Below are 15,891 nucleotides of genomic sequence, written 5' to 3' on the forward strand. Positions count from 1 at the left end.
GCGTTTTTGGTTACATTTAACTTTTGAGATTTTAGGTTTCATGGTTCTTATTTATAAAGAATGAATGTATTAGAATTGAAAATTTTAAATAAGAAAAATAATGCCTTTTTTTTATATAAGCTAATGAGACTTTGTTGTTGGGGAAAATTGCAAAATTAGATATTGCTTTGAAAACTGGAATTTTTCAAAAAAGCTCTTTGGTCAGAACTCTTATCAACATATTTCTCATCTGTGTCCCTACCTTGAGCCCACATGCTCATCAACTGTCTCTGTAGCATTTGTGCAACTTTTACATGTAGTTAATTATATTTTCTGCTAGTTCTAAGCCTCAACAAATACATAGGCGATACACACAGAAGCATTGCAAACAATACTACAATATAAAACAATATGACCAATTTTAATAACAATTCATAATTAGATGTTAGTAAACATATGATAGAACAACTGAAGGCAATTAAAATAATATGAAGAGTACAGTATATATACAGTGTTCTGTCACTGCATGTTAGGTATCAGTATGGGGAAATGCTGCCACAAGAAATTCAAAGGAGGGCAAAAACATTTCCATATCAGACGAACCAGCATGCCCTCAATTAAGGCTACAGTAAATCAATTTGTAACGAAGTTACTCTGAACATAACAAAAACAAAACTTATGAATTTCAGTTTGAGGTACAAAAATTAATCTATTTAAAGAAACATTTACAGATTATGTATGAATGCTAACCTTCTGTGGATGTGTGTTCACTGTTTTTTGAAACTGTGTGAAAACAGAAAGTTACTAAAAACCAGTCTGCTTTCAATATATTATGTCCTGAAGTTCTGTGTCCTGAGTTGCACGTTGTTTATAAGAAATGTAGACTTTAACCAAGAATTCCTTATCAACAAATACTCGAAATTAGCTTTTGGCATGATCCTGAAGACCATAGAAATTCGCGATCTAGCTGTCTTCAAAGGCAACTAGCTCAGTATGGTTACACTGAAAGCTCAGCTAAATATACTTCCAAACCACAGATATTATGTTCGAATATTATGAATGCCAACACATCATATGTAAGATTGCTTCACAGTGTTGAAGGAAGGTCAGATTCAACACTGTAGGACAGACATTTGTCGATTTGGCAGACAGCTTTGTTTCAAACATTTAAAGACGCTGTGATATTCTAACTGAAGTGGTATACTATTTACGATTAAATATTTCATGATGAGTCATATTTCCTCTTAGTTTAATAAAGAGAGTTCAACATTCTTTCATTTTATTCCTTATGTCCTAAAAATACCATATCTGCACTTGATACATTTGCATAACAGTATTTCTAATTTTTTCTCCATAATCCATTTCTTTTTTCTTGCTTGGTGAAGGAGATCGTTCTTTTTAAGAGGAAATTTATCAGTTAGACACGTTTGCAATACTTTGACCACTGTAGTCAGGTAAAAGTAATCTTTTAACTTATCAATTTTTTATATAGCACCATATGTAAATCCATCTTTGTGAGTGCATTTGTCATATAAAAGAAATTACAAGAACAGTGAATGGCAGTTATATCTCTCTCTTGCCTTGATAAAAGGAATTATTCACCTTTCGTGAACGATTTGTGTAGGAATTATGATCTGAGTCATTTGTTCTTGAGCTACACAGAAGTTTAGGAAAGTTTTCTAATAAGGAAAGATTTGTGGGACTAAGGTAAAGGCAGGGAGCAAGTGCTTATTTCATTATCTTGGTGTATTCCAAAGCAGAAAGATTGTGTGAACAAAAATACAAATAACCAGCTTTGTTGAATCAGAACACAAATAAATTTCTTTCTGAGACTGACGACCAATTTTATTATAGAAGGATTCACTGGAGGATTTCCTCTAAGCAAATTGCTCTAATTCCGACCTCTATAACAAGTATTTTCACTGCATTTCTGAGGCCAAAATTTTTGGTGATGCACACATTATCAGTCCTTTGGATCTGAACTGAGCATATTACGAAATTCTGTTCATGGTGGAACTGAAATTCCTTACAGCTTTCACAACTGGCTTGAACTTGTTTCAGGGACGCTGTGGGAGCGACTGTTCTCAGTTATTAAATTTGATTTTGTGTGACATAAAGTTGCAATATATGTGTTATTATTTGAATAACCTGTAGTTTTCAGTTACGACTTGGATGAGCTCCCTGCGTATCTTCGACAACTGTTGAAATGGCTGAGGTGACAGGTTTGACTTAACTCAACAGGCAAAATCATTAAACGACTTATGCAGTTAGACTTCGCGGTACTTAAAGAGGCTCTCTTGTTCTGACACCCAATACAGGCATCCCTGATTATGATGGGGAAAATATTGGGCAACCGGATGCCTCCATAGCAGTTGTCGATACAGTGTTGCAGCATGGAGGTCTTGTGCTTCTTTAAGTCTTTCACCCTACGAAAACGAGTATTCGACATCGAATTGGAGGCATGAACGGTTCTGTTTGCTAAAAAAAATTAGATTTTGTAATGATTATAGGCTGGTGGTATTGGACACCCAACGCACAGTTGGGTTTTAGGGCGTATTAGGTGGCTCAGTTGTGAAATCCATTAATGTGTGTATCAGGATTTCAGTTTAGTGTAGGGCATATTAAAGAGACTGACAGTATCACTGCCGTTGGATGAAGCACAATGTTTGAAGGTAATGAGGAATTCTAGTAATAGTGATTTAGTGAAGGCGAGCGATATGTCACAGGAAAGGATCAGATCAGTCCTGATTCCCGCATTTTCAAAAGGGATAGAAAAATACCAGAAGTAAATGATGATCTTAATGAGTAAAAGACAGGAGCGAATGAAGACTAAAACTTTGAAACGTAATATTTTATAGTGTTCTGCTGTAAGAGACCGTAATTGAAAACAGTGATGCCGGCCAAGCTTGTACCACGTCCGTTCGTTTATTTTTATAAGCCACATTAAGGAGTCTATATGACTAGGAATGGAATACGATGGATGCCGAAACAACATTTTCCGCGGCTCTAGGACTTTCTCTACGATTATATCTACTCAGAATTATATCGCCCGTTATAGAACAAACTGGATAAAGTATGTATGTGTTGTACGCCTCCATCCACCCTTGCAAGCAAAGAACAGATGCGCATTCGTGTGCATGGACGCCTTTTAACGATTTTCTTGCCCGTTTCCTACCGCACAGGCTAGGTTACCTGCTGAAACTAAGTTTTTGAACATGTTTAGCCGTTTCGTGTGATGGTTTCTGACAACGCCTCTGCCTCTAATTATTGATGGTTACTAAGAGGTGGCGACCGTTAGAGACGGAGGAGGCGAATAGTGCAGCAATAACAACCTAGAAGATCTAGAGAGCTCCCTCGGAAACAGACTGTAAGACGGGCGTGACTTTTAGTAAGAACGGTCATTCATTTTGGCAATAGAAAACGATAGCTACCCTTACGTTCAGCAGTCGACACCTACGAGGAGGAGGAGAACGCGTCAAGTGCCGATTCGCCAGGAACTTCGTTCAGTGGAAGAGGAGCCGTTACTGAGAAACTGATGGGCAGACATTCCGGGGTATTTTAGAGGTATTGTATGTGCCTTTTACGGCACGATCATGTCGGACGAAATAGTTGCTCTACGCTTAGTGTCGCGGCATCTTAATTTTGCGCCTCATGATAAAAATCAGATTGTTTATTTAATTTCATTTTATTGTTGTTCTCATTTACATATCCATGTACACAGAAGGTTTTTACACGGATGTTTCCTATCAAATAAGGGATACGAGTCCTCTATAATAATTGTAAAATCGTAACTGTATTTCACAATTAGTGTCATATATTTATTATATAATATATTTGTGTTTGGTATGTTCAGGCGTTACAATCTTTTAATTTCTCATATTCTGATATTTCATTCTCACATGAATTATTATATTGAATCTAACATTTTATTCACATGTTTATCTTTTTGGAAGATTTGTTACATTCTCTTGGATGATGTCAGTCGTAGAAACGTTCGATATACAGATATTCCGAACACCACGACCATCGTGCGGAGACAGGTCTGCGACAGAGACATTTCTTCGTATGAATCTCAGTTGGGAAAGAAAATGTGTTAACAACAGTGAGTAGTTTACGTGTTGGCAATCATTTCGCGGCAAACAAGCGTAACGGATAACTTTTCCAAAAACTGGTACTTGCAGTTGATCCTGAACGAAGGCATACAACAGGAATATCAGCGAAAATAGTTTCCAATAATTTTCTCTTTACTTTTGATTCATTCCTCCGACATACAATTAGTAGACGAATAAGGACAGCTTTATATCAATATATATTGGACAAGGGAGTATAAGTGAAAGACGAAACTGAAAGCAACAAGCAGGTATCGAATATGGGGTGCAAAATTTACAACCTGCATCGCTAACCACAGAGACAAAATGTATCTGGGTACATTGCCCAGTAAAAGCCACACAAATAACCTGGAAAATGTGTAGAAAACTTTGAGTGTCGCATTTTCAGAAACAGTCTGGTAACTGCAGACACCTCTTCCACTAAGTTTTTGGGAAGTCGGGTAATGCCATCCACCGTGCTCACTTGGTTAGCGTCCGCGTAATCTGGACCCATTACAGAGGATATTGTGATAGGTGCCTGACAGTGAAGGGTCATATGCACTTCTAGCTGTAACAGGCAATAGTAACACCCATTAGTTTTATGTTTTTCAGCCGTAAAACAGTAACTCTTCCTTATGTGTAAAAGAGAATGTTCAGTACATGTTGCTTTATCCGGACGTGACCATCACAGTCACAAAACTCTACTGCGGACCCGCGCCCGCCAGCTCGGCGCGGACATTTCGTAGACAAACCAGCAGAGATTTGTAATGTTCGTGTAGCGACACGGCTGTGGAACACAGACCGCCGCGGGCGAGCACGCGGGTCGCCGTCGTATTCCATTAGCGCCTCAGGGTGCGGCTAAGGTATTACACGAGCCGGAGTCAACACTTGGCCCCCTCTGCCTCGCTCTCATTCGTTTTAATGAAGAGCCCGGCCGCTATCTCGGTCCCGGTGCCGGTGGCGGTCCAGCGACAATGGCGGTGGCGGCGGGGGCATCGGAGCGCTGCTAATGGCTGCATGAATTTACATAACAGCCGGCCGGACCGCGCCAGGCTGCTGCGGACGGGTTGAGGTGTGGGGGGAGGGAGAGGGGCGGGGGCCTCGTCCTTATTGTGCGGCCGGCGGCTTCTCATTCAGACCGGGGCCCGACCCGTGCTCGCAGGAATGCGCCGGGCGCAAAGTGTTTTGTGGCAGAAGCCATTGCTGCTGCTGCCGCCACACCAGCCGTTTAATTTAGGACCACCCTCAGCCATCATTGCCGTCTGCGTTACCGGGAAATTTCAGCATCACTGTGTCTACGAGTGAACATCTGCGGTCACATTCTCAGTCACTGAAGTTACGGCGTGTGAACATGTGTAAAACGACGCGCATGGTTCGGTACATGTTCTACATTTCAGAGAACTACATATTATTTCCCCTCCATATTGTAGGTTGGAGCAGCGAGCAACGCACCCAGAAAACTTATTTTCTGCACTACAGTGTTACTATTATTTTGTCAAATCAGTACCAGTTTCGGCTCCCGGTACTATCACTAGATTATCCAATGATCAGTACAAAGAGATAAATAACTACTTTGTTATTCAGTCTTTATTGTCTTGTTACAGTGGAGATTGTTTCGTTTATTGAGAGTATTATTTATCTATACGTTGTATTCGGCTCCCGTTGTAGTGCAGCGGAAATTAGTTCATTATACGTATTATTTACCTCCTTCATCCAACGTTTCAGGCGATGTTATATTTCTTGTATCTCTTTTACATTGTGATCTTTTTAAAAGCTGTCTACGTAGTGGGCTACTGTGTCACTCCAGGAGGCAGTTCGCGCCTGTTTAACTCTTAGCTTTGACTGGTCCAAACAATAGAAAACTAACATGAAATCACCCTTTTAATGAACAGGAGAAATGAAGATATCAGAAACTGCTGTAAACCGTGCTTTTTATGTACCAATCGATTGCTGTCACGTGTTTATATACGTATGCTTTCCCACATACTCCGACTCGAGTGTTGAACTGTGTCACTAAGCTTGAGTGACAGAAAGGTGCAGACTTGTTTACTGACCAGTTCAATGCAACACAAAGTGGTGTTACTATAAAACTGCGTGAGATCGTTGTCGAGTGTCATGCAAAGCGCAATTCGAGAAAAACGAGTGCGGAACTGTTTGCACGGAGATTCCGATACGCTCGTATCAATGTATTGTGGGTACGCTAGCGGGGATGCTTCGGCACCCCACGACAGCTCAACTTTTTCAGATTAGTGGCCCTAAGGCGACACATGAGCGCGAAGGTGTTGTGTGGGAATAAAATGGACATTGGTGGTCAGTTCGCTCGCAGCGGGAACATGTGAAGATCGCCCATGACACTGGAGACTGTGTAACATTTATGCAATTAATATGCAACTAATATGTAACGTAGCTACAACAAATATGCCTATGTACTTCTGTGAAACTGAAGTCGATACGCAACCTCAGTTATCAGTAAACGGAATCTAGCGTGCATAACACTGTGTGCGTGTTGTATGGGTGTCAGTTGCACTGTCCTTTAAGCCCTCAACAGATCGTTACACGAAAAACTTAAAACTAACATTTGGATAAGCTACCTGACTGTGATTTTGAACAAGAATTTACAAGTGATATAGAATCTGACTTGTGCAACGGAATTTACTGGATTAGAGCATATGACATGTTGTGGTGTGTCAGTGTCTCTGTTTTGACCCTAAATTTTGCACTCACCTCTTTAGATGACTGCCGTTTTCCGTGTGGTTTACAGCAATGTGCAGCAGCATGCAGCAGCAGCGGCTAAAGCTTATTGTTACTAAAATGGATGTAATTAAAAGGAGTTTGTTTGGGTCCTGTTAACTGCTAAATAACTTGTGAGAAGGGATTTTTTAAATTATGTCTATTCAAAATTTGAGAAATGATAACAACCCATAACCGATAACAGACAATGACAGTTACAATGGCATAGGTATCAATAATGGCTGAGTGACAGATTAACAAATTATTTCAACTTCAACGTTCCATTAACACTTAATAATCAATGCAATTATTTATGAATTAGATGTGAAGAATAATTATTATTAATGGGAAGATATGGAGTCTTCTTTAACTGACAAGCAAAACATGAGATTATTGCATGTCGGACTAACAATCACAAGGCTAACCCTACAATTGCTTTTGCGTTATGCTTGCGAATTTTACCTGGAATTTCATCTTCAAGCTTAGTTAAGCCATTTAAATCTTTTCTGGCTATACAAATGAAATCAGGCCTTGAGTTTGGTAAGATCTGCCATCACCGACGTGACTGCGGCGTGACGCGTCATCTGTCTCCAAGTTCTCGGCCGACATTACTACTGCCACTCTCACAGACAGACATCGTCTCACAAGAATTCATAGAATCACGCTCCCATGTTTCGCACACAGACTGTTACTATCGATGACTGCGTGCTTACACAATGCAAAGTATGGCGTTGAGTATATTGTTTTCAACGTAATTAAGGGTTCTGACGCACTGCTTGCATTAAGTGTGTCACAACTATCCTTTACATTGCAAACAATATAGTCAACTTAATGCTATAATTTGCAATGTGTCAGTACTCAGATATCGATAGTAACAATCTGAGTGCTTACACAATGCAAAGAACAGCGATAAGTTGACTATATTGTTTTCAAAGTTGTGGAGAGTTCTGACGCACTGCTTAAGTAAGTGTTTCAGAACTCTCCTTTACATTGAAAACAATACAGTCAACTTAATGCTATACTTTGCATTGTGTAAGTACTCAGACATCGATGGTAACAATCAGAGTGCTTACACGATGCAAAGAATTGCGTTAATCGGTCTACATTTTTTTTAAAGTAATGGAGAGTTCTGACACACCCCTTACAGCTGTTCGTTTGGTAGGGCACCAAGTTTTCTACTTCAAAGGGGCTTCATAATGGGTAGCCACAAGCAAATTTGTCGTTTCTTCATTATATGGTCATTGCTGATGTGGAACATTCAATGTGGTGAACAAAGATTTTCCACCATGAAGGTACTGCAATAAGACCGTGTGATATTATTACCATACCGCAACGAGTTAATGGTGAGATGTCCGCTGTATTGCTGTATAAATTTTTGCCAAAGGCGTGTGAATTTAGTAGCCCTCACGGATGTTTCAGTGTACCATCAGTAATGGCAGACATTTTATAATTCTAGTGGATAATCACTGTTAACTTGAGTGGGTTTTGGGTGGTTTAAATGTGTCAGAAACTATTGCGCTACCGAGCGTTATACATATATAGTATAAAAATTAATTTACATGTTTATGTGCGTGTTTATGTTCCACGTCTCTTGTTACACTACTGGTCCAGTTGCAACCAAACTTCCTACACATTAAACTTGCTGTAAGAATATGTAGGTGTAAGCAGTGCCTACCTATCAAACCAGTGTGTTTTTGTGTGTGCGTGTCGGGGGGGGGGGGGGGGGGAGGTCATCAGTCCCATCACATTAGGGGAGGATGGGGAAGGAAGTCGGCCATGCACTTTCAAAAGAACTATCCAGGATTAGATAGCGGGATGAGGAAATGGAAAGGGAAGGAAGGAACGAATGGACATAGGGAGGAGGTGCAGATGGAAAGAGGATGAGGAGGAGATGTACAGAGAGAGGGAATAGAGGAGATGGAGGAGGGAGGGGAGGAAAGAGGATATTGTCTGAGAGAGAGAGGATGGTAGGAAGGGCTGGACTAGAAGAAGACTGGAATACATCCGTACTCGGGAAACACTGGGTACTGAGCTAGTTTTGCTATTAAAGCTTCTGCTTTAAACCACCTTGGTTGGCACTTGCTTTACTGTGTGCTGTGTGGCCAATAGGTGCATGTAATAACTCATTATTCATTGCTAAATATATTCATGCTGTTAAGTGATGTGCAAGATGCAAAGATGATTCTGTGCCTTCAATGATTTACAGTTGATTTTAAGGTACTTGTAAGGTGACGATGACGAATGTAAAAACCAGCTTCTGGGGTCAGCTTATCAGGGCAAGGCCTTGGTGTTCATGTTCAGCATTGTCTGAGGATTTTAGCGTAAACCAAGCATTGTAATTCATCCTGAATCAGTGGAAGCCTGTTGGAATTAAGTCGCTATTTGAGGCATTTTAAGTAAGTGTTTAATGTTTTTCTGAATTATTATTGGCACCTTTAAACTACCATCTTCGTACTAATGCTCAACGGCGCCTTTGAACAGTTTTCATTCTTAATTTAATTAGTGAGCTTTTAAAGTTTTGAAATTAAAATTATTTTTTAAGTTGAATCCATAGCACTTTTAAATCAATTTTGGAAGTTAATAGCCTTTGACTTCTTTTGAATGGCGATTTTTAAATGCCTGTTGATGTGACATTGTTTATTTGAATGATTTAGCTCCTTTTAATTATTTTCTGGAAGTTCACAGTCCTTCTATTATTTGTGTGGAATTTTTAATTACACTTGTAGCCTTATGTAATTGTAGCTAAGTGTTTGACTTTAAGTATGTTCAGTGTAATGCCTTCTGTAAACTGTTTCGTGATGCAAGAGAATTATTTATTTTTCTCTGAGTCTGGGCTCACTCTTTTACCACTTCCGGATTCTTGCATCGTATACCGTTTCAGGTTTGTCTAGAAATGTTTTCGTTAAACGTGCAGCGAAGTCAGCAGTCTGAAAAGTAGTGGAAACATGCGAGAAATGGTCTTGGTAGTGAATTAGAACTGTAACGTTCATTAACATGGGTAAATCTCGAGTCAGTCGTATCGTAAATAGTTTTGGCCCAGTTTTAGTTTGCCCATCCTGCTTAATGACAGTCGGGTAACCAGTTTTGTCAACTTTGTGCCTGGGGGACTTGCTTCCAAGGTTTCCTTTTCAGCGTACTTCGAGGACCATGTAGAAAGTATATTTTATAAAAAGTTTTATGGTGAATATTTTACGGTGCGCTGTCACCCTTTCTGTCGCGGGATTACCTGGTGACGGCACACGCTACCGGAACCGGTAGACATTAGACGAAATACTAGTGCCACTCGAAAGCAAAAATGATTCTTTTCTGCTGCAGATCAGTTTATCACACACTGGACGAATTAGATGTCGGTTAATCATATCCAGTGTACAATCTTTTCCACTTTATGTTTAGTCTTCATGAACAATTCTAATACCCAATGAATATATTGACTTAGGATCTTCTAGGAATATAAATCTGCGTTAATGCCCCTTAGAGAAAATCCGTTCTCTAAATGAGATCTAAATTGGCGAGGCTGGTCGGAAACGTGGAGCCATATGAGATGAACGGAGCGACAGACGAGAAGTATAGCAAGGCCAGCAAACCAGCTCGCACTTCGGCACCGGTTGACAGTGCCCTGCGAGATTACAGGCTAAGAGAGATGGTCTAGCAGCAGGCCTTCAACACCAACTGTTTTTAATGCTACATGAAAGGATTTTTATTTTTGTGCATATTACAATGGTTCTGAGAAATCTTGCGTATGTTATGAAGTAGTAAAACGTACCAAGGAAACAATGAAGACTTTCCTCCTTCAGTTTTTAGTTGAATCAGTCATGAGTACATACACATTTAATGCACGGGTATAGGACAGCACAAGGATGATATGATATTTAACGGAGAGGGTCGACTGCTTGCCTGGGAATCTCGTTGCACTAGGTAACTATAGGTTATGGGTCTTTATTTCTGTCGAGTTATCTTGACAACTGTTTGTGTTGTCATTGTGTTGTGGTGAAACATGCTGTGCGGAGGGTCACTTAGGGGCTCCTCAAGGGTCTGCATTTCAGAGAATGTGGAAGCGCAGGAACTTAGGCATTTCGGAGACCGGTCGCTGCGTTCGCATCACGGGCGTGATTAGCAGAAGATCCCTGCCAACGGGGAGATGGGCGGTCCCCGAGGAGCGTCCTACATTTAACGCCACAGGGCTGTCTTACAAAACTTTAAGTCCCTGATTCAGCATCCAGCGTCCTGGAAACTGTTCCCTGTGAACAAAAAGAACTTCCATGGACTTTGCAGCTCTTTTCAAGACAGCTTTCAAACAACCTTTCTTCAGTGAAGTGTATCTGTTTGGGTTGTAAAACGTTTCTCCTCACAGCCTGAAAAAGCCTCACCTGCTGGGTACCGGACACTGTTTCATCAGCATAGTCGGTGTATTCTTTATAGCTAATTAGTTTCCCATACCAAGCGATTTCCCGCCCGCGAAGTCTACCGTTCGCGTCCGTCCAGGTGTGATCTAGTCACACACCCGCTGATTTGCGGTGGCGAACATGGAACTTCTTACGATAGGCAATAGTGCACAGAGAGCAGTTTTGTAGCCTGGCACCTTCGGTAACGTGTCCTTTCTACCTGAAGCAGTAGCGGTTCAGTTAATACATGTGCCACACTCTTATATTTTAGTGGTTTGCACTCACAGTCGCTCAATTAAGAAACAATAAGACAGCGTTAATGTTACATACTTTTTACACTCTAGCAGGCATTTTTACTTATTAGCAGTCCCCTGACTCAGATGCCACATACTGTTATCCTGCCAGTTTCCTCCCGATAGAACTCTCATTTCCACGGCTTTGTGTACAGTTTCCCTTCCACGATCCCCTCGGCCTCCCTTAGCTCCTTCTCCCTGATGGAGAACAGTTGAGCAAATGCTGCGGCCATCATTGTTCCTACGTCTTGGTGTTCGAGCATCTGTCCTGTCTATGACTGGTTCCACTGCATCCATCTCTATTCTTATATAGTCATTCCTCAGTTGAACGGGTCGCTCTAATGCTCCACCGTAACCCGTCCATTTCAACTGTCCCGTTTTGAATCTGATTCAATGTCCAACACTGTCAGCCACATGTTAAAATGCTTTCAGTCAAAGCAATAGCCCTCTTTATCTTTGTTCCTCTACCAGTAAATGATGTAATAATTACCATCGGTCGACTTCTCTTGTGATATATGTCCATGTGACCATGTTCCATCTTTTTGATTAGTGAACCCATTTTCCTGGCCAAAGACAAAATCCAAATCCTCACTTCGCCCACTTCCAACAAAATATATTCTGCTTTATCCAAATTAAATGGTAGTTCCCTTTAACTTTGACATTTTATGCATGGCATCATCCTTATCCAGAGCCCTGGTCGTCGTTAGACAGTAATTTATGTAAACTGTGATTCTGCACTGTCACAGCCAAATTTCTGCACTGCCTGAGCCAGTAATCATGATCAACTTCTACATACAACTTGTTGACTTAATTTTCTTGCTTAATCCTTTGTTTGTTTTAAAACTTCCCGATACCGTGCAACCAGCTTTTCCCAACATAAAAAGCCGACTGTTCCTCGATACATGAACCCGCGCCATCTTTTACAACCTGTTCGTTATTATACCACTCAATAACTTACTCACTGAAGCCATAGCACTTATTCTCCATTAATTAGTCGGATCTCTCCTGTTCGCTTTCAAAAGGTCGCAATGTATGATACCTTTCGTTTTTGGCCCACTTCATCTGCTTTTAGTAATGTTGATGCTCAAGAAAGGGAAGACGTCATGCAGAGAGTTCCACCCCTTTATGCCAATTCGATCAACTTCATTTGCACTTATATGATTTTGATATGTAGAGGTTTCAACTGCGCAGGCCCTATTTTTGGTTGTGTTTAAATGTCAAATTACATGCACGATTTGTTCAATAAATCCATTGTCACGACGAATAAATTTTCATTTGTATAAATTAATACACCATGACCACCTACCAAATTTTGGTCTTTTTCTGTGTGATATCAGATGGTAATTATTGTTTGCCAACGTAGAATTCAGTATCAGGGCCATACGCTTTATTAAACCGTTGTGCACAGATTAAAGAAGTGTTTCTTAAGGATAGCTCTGTGTCGAGGGTTATTCTGGGCCAGAAATTAAGCATAAGCTATTCCCGCACTACGCATTAGGTATCTCGTAGCACAATGCCGTAAATCACATAGGAGAGTACAAAAAAAGTTTCGGTGTCTAGCACAAGGCACTAACACTTGGTCTCAAAGTAAGCATTCCGAACGAAGGACTCTACCGCTCATTTTAAAAATAGGTATTTTTTGTTCACCAGAACCGTAACATATCTTTTCTCCTCAACAATAATCGCAATTTTAGTTTGGTGAGCTTTCGTAACTGACGCTTTGTGTAAAGAACGACATGTTATCGATCGGCTGATGATCATCATAGAAGAGGCTCCGCAATGACCATCGGTTACAAAATTTATCAGAAGATAGCTTGAAATAAGGGTGCAAAGATCCGGGTGTGTTAAGCTGCCGATCCCACATTCAGAGAAATTTAATTTTACAATTTTTTTCAGACCAACTGTTTTACATAGCTGGCAACTTGAGTACATATATTATTAAATTAAACACTCTTAAGCTAAACACTAAAATGTTTAAAATCAGCAACAAGTAAATCATACACTTTAAACAAAACAATAACCTCCCTTGAAGAAAGATGTCTGTGCCTGAAAACTAGTGACTGACAGAATACCAATAATGAAATTTAAATTACAATCCACATATTAATTACAATACCATAAGAGCAAGTCAACAGCTAGCGAAGGAAGTTAGGGACTCATGTTGAAAAACTTACTTCAGAAGCTGGTAAAAGAATTATTTACATTCTCCATAGTTCTCAACAGATTTTCTCGGCAGATTAAGATAGGTGTAATGAAACAGTTATATTTTAGGCCTAAATCAGTGTAAAAGAATATTACCACACATGCCATAACATCTTGAAAAAGTTACATATAATAGTACCAGATTTTCCACAAATCAGCAGCATAAAACAGCTTATGAGAGCATTGTTCAAGTAACTCAGCTGACTACACTGTTCCATTGGCCACAAATTTGTACCTAGAACGAGGTAATACCTTGTGAACCACACCTGAGTAATTTACACATAACTGCTGTCTTAAAATAATGTCTACATTGACAAAACATCTCCACGAAAGATACCACAATGAAGAATCAATACTGACCGCAACCTCATCCAATTTAAAACAAAGTGAAACTTGTGGCAAGATGCCAACCAAGGGGTTCAATTTTTACGTTGGCAATATTTACGGAGTAAATTACATCACATTGGTGCACAGGTTAGTGTTGACACAACATTTAGAATCTTAAATGAAAGAATTACATAATTTTAACACACTGTACCACAGTAGTTGGCACCTGATTTTTAAACATTAACCATGTAACAAATTATTTGTTATTACTGGGGCAGCCGACCTCGCACGAGCAGTATCAAAGTTTACCCACGCAAGTAGTACATTCACTCGCTTAGACATAACTAAGCCCTGTTAAGACGTAACTCAGCAGACGGAAGCTCACCATTAACTTCCGTTATCTCACACCAGATACGTCTCGGAGAACTACTTTCGTGGCAGGATCGGAACCAGAATCCGTCACATGAAAATGTTCCACACCAGCAATGTAAAAGCAACGCAAATGCCGAAGAATATATATGTGACTATCAAGTGCACAAACATCCCTAAACTGAAGAACCTGCCTGATTCCCAAGTTGGCAGTCGGCACTGCAAGTGGAGTACGCTGACGTGGTTGTCACTGCTTGGAGACTCCTTTACTAGTGTCTCCCCAAATCCTCTCAGCCTTACCGCGCTTGAGGATCGTAATAAAACCGGCGCATGCGAAACACGCATCTTCTCGCAAAGCGCCAAGGAAACTCCGGCCACTGCATGTCAAGGCACCGGGCCCTGCTTTTAATATACCAATAAGAATATACCATATGTGATGATTTGATTCCTGGTTGAAGACCCCCTGTTAGTAGCAGAGGATGAATGGTGTCCACAACTGGTCACAATATTGAGGGACATACGCAATGGAAAACAAATAAATACAGAAGAAATTAACGGGAAACAGTTCTGAGTCTATTAATACGTTTCCAGTGCGTTTTAGTTTCTCTGTGGTTAGTAACAATGTGGCAGATGTAGTGATCATTGATCAGCTTACTCATTTAACTCGTAGTTAAATTTATGTACTGTCACTTTTTTTTCTTTCAGTTGTTTCCATTGCGTTAAACTATATTCTTGATTAAGTTCACAGTAATCATTAATTCATTACATATATTTTGATGAATATTTCCGATATTTTTATTTAAAGTTTCCGTACCTAGATGTCGAAATGTGATCATTATCTTCTTTATTACAACTTAAACGACAATAGCCGCCTTTAATTTACGAAACCAATATTGCTGACAGAATGAGCTGCGCTCCGCACTTAGCAGTTGAAGAAAGTGCTCTCATTGTGTGACGAGCCGTTTCATGCACCCACAGGGCCAGTGCTTTTCCGAGCAAAAACGAAATATCGTTGCTCTAGAGAACACTAGCGTAAACACGCCTGCTGTAGATCTACGAGTGGCATTCAATACATAATGCGAGACATTTTCTTCTCGGCCAGTTTCGTTTGAAAAATTACGGATCTTTTGGTGGGACATCGTGGAATATTCAAGCTGCTGCAGTTATAGTTTCATGAAGTTCCACAAGGTGGCGATGCTATTCGTGTTTTCAGAATGGCGTCTGTAACAGAAACGCGTTCCAAGCAGTGTTCTCATTGAGTTCCTTTTGGTGGATAACCAGATCATCTGAGATTTTCATTGGTGCTTGTAGAATGTCTACGAAGATCTGGCAGTGAACAAAAATGGAGGTGAGTTGTTGAAGAGGTATCTGACATCATTGTAACTAGATTGCGCAACACTCTCACTCATCCAGCCTACAGCCCACATCTCGCACTTTCCGACATCCATGTGTTTGGCCCAATTAAGGATGCACTCCGCAGGAAGCAGTATATGAATGATGGTGAAGATTGCTCATGCAGCA

This window comes from Schistocerca americana, chromosome 1 (assembly GCF_021461395.2).
Source record: "Schistocerca americana isolate TAMUIC-IGC-003095 chromosome 1, iqSchAmer2.1, whole genome shotgun sequence".
NCBI lineage: Eukaryota > Metazoa > Arthropoda > Insecta > Orthoptera > Acrididae > Schistocerca > Schistocerca americana.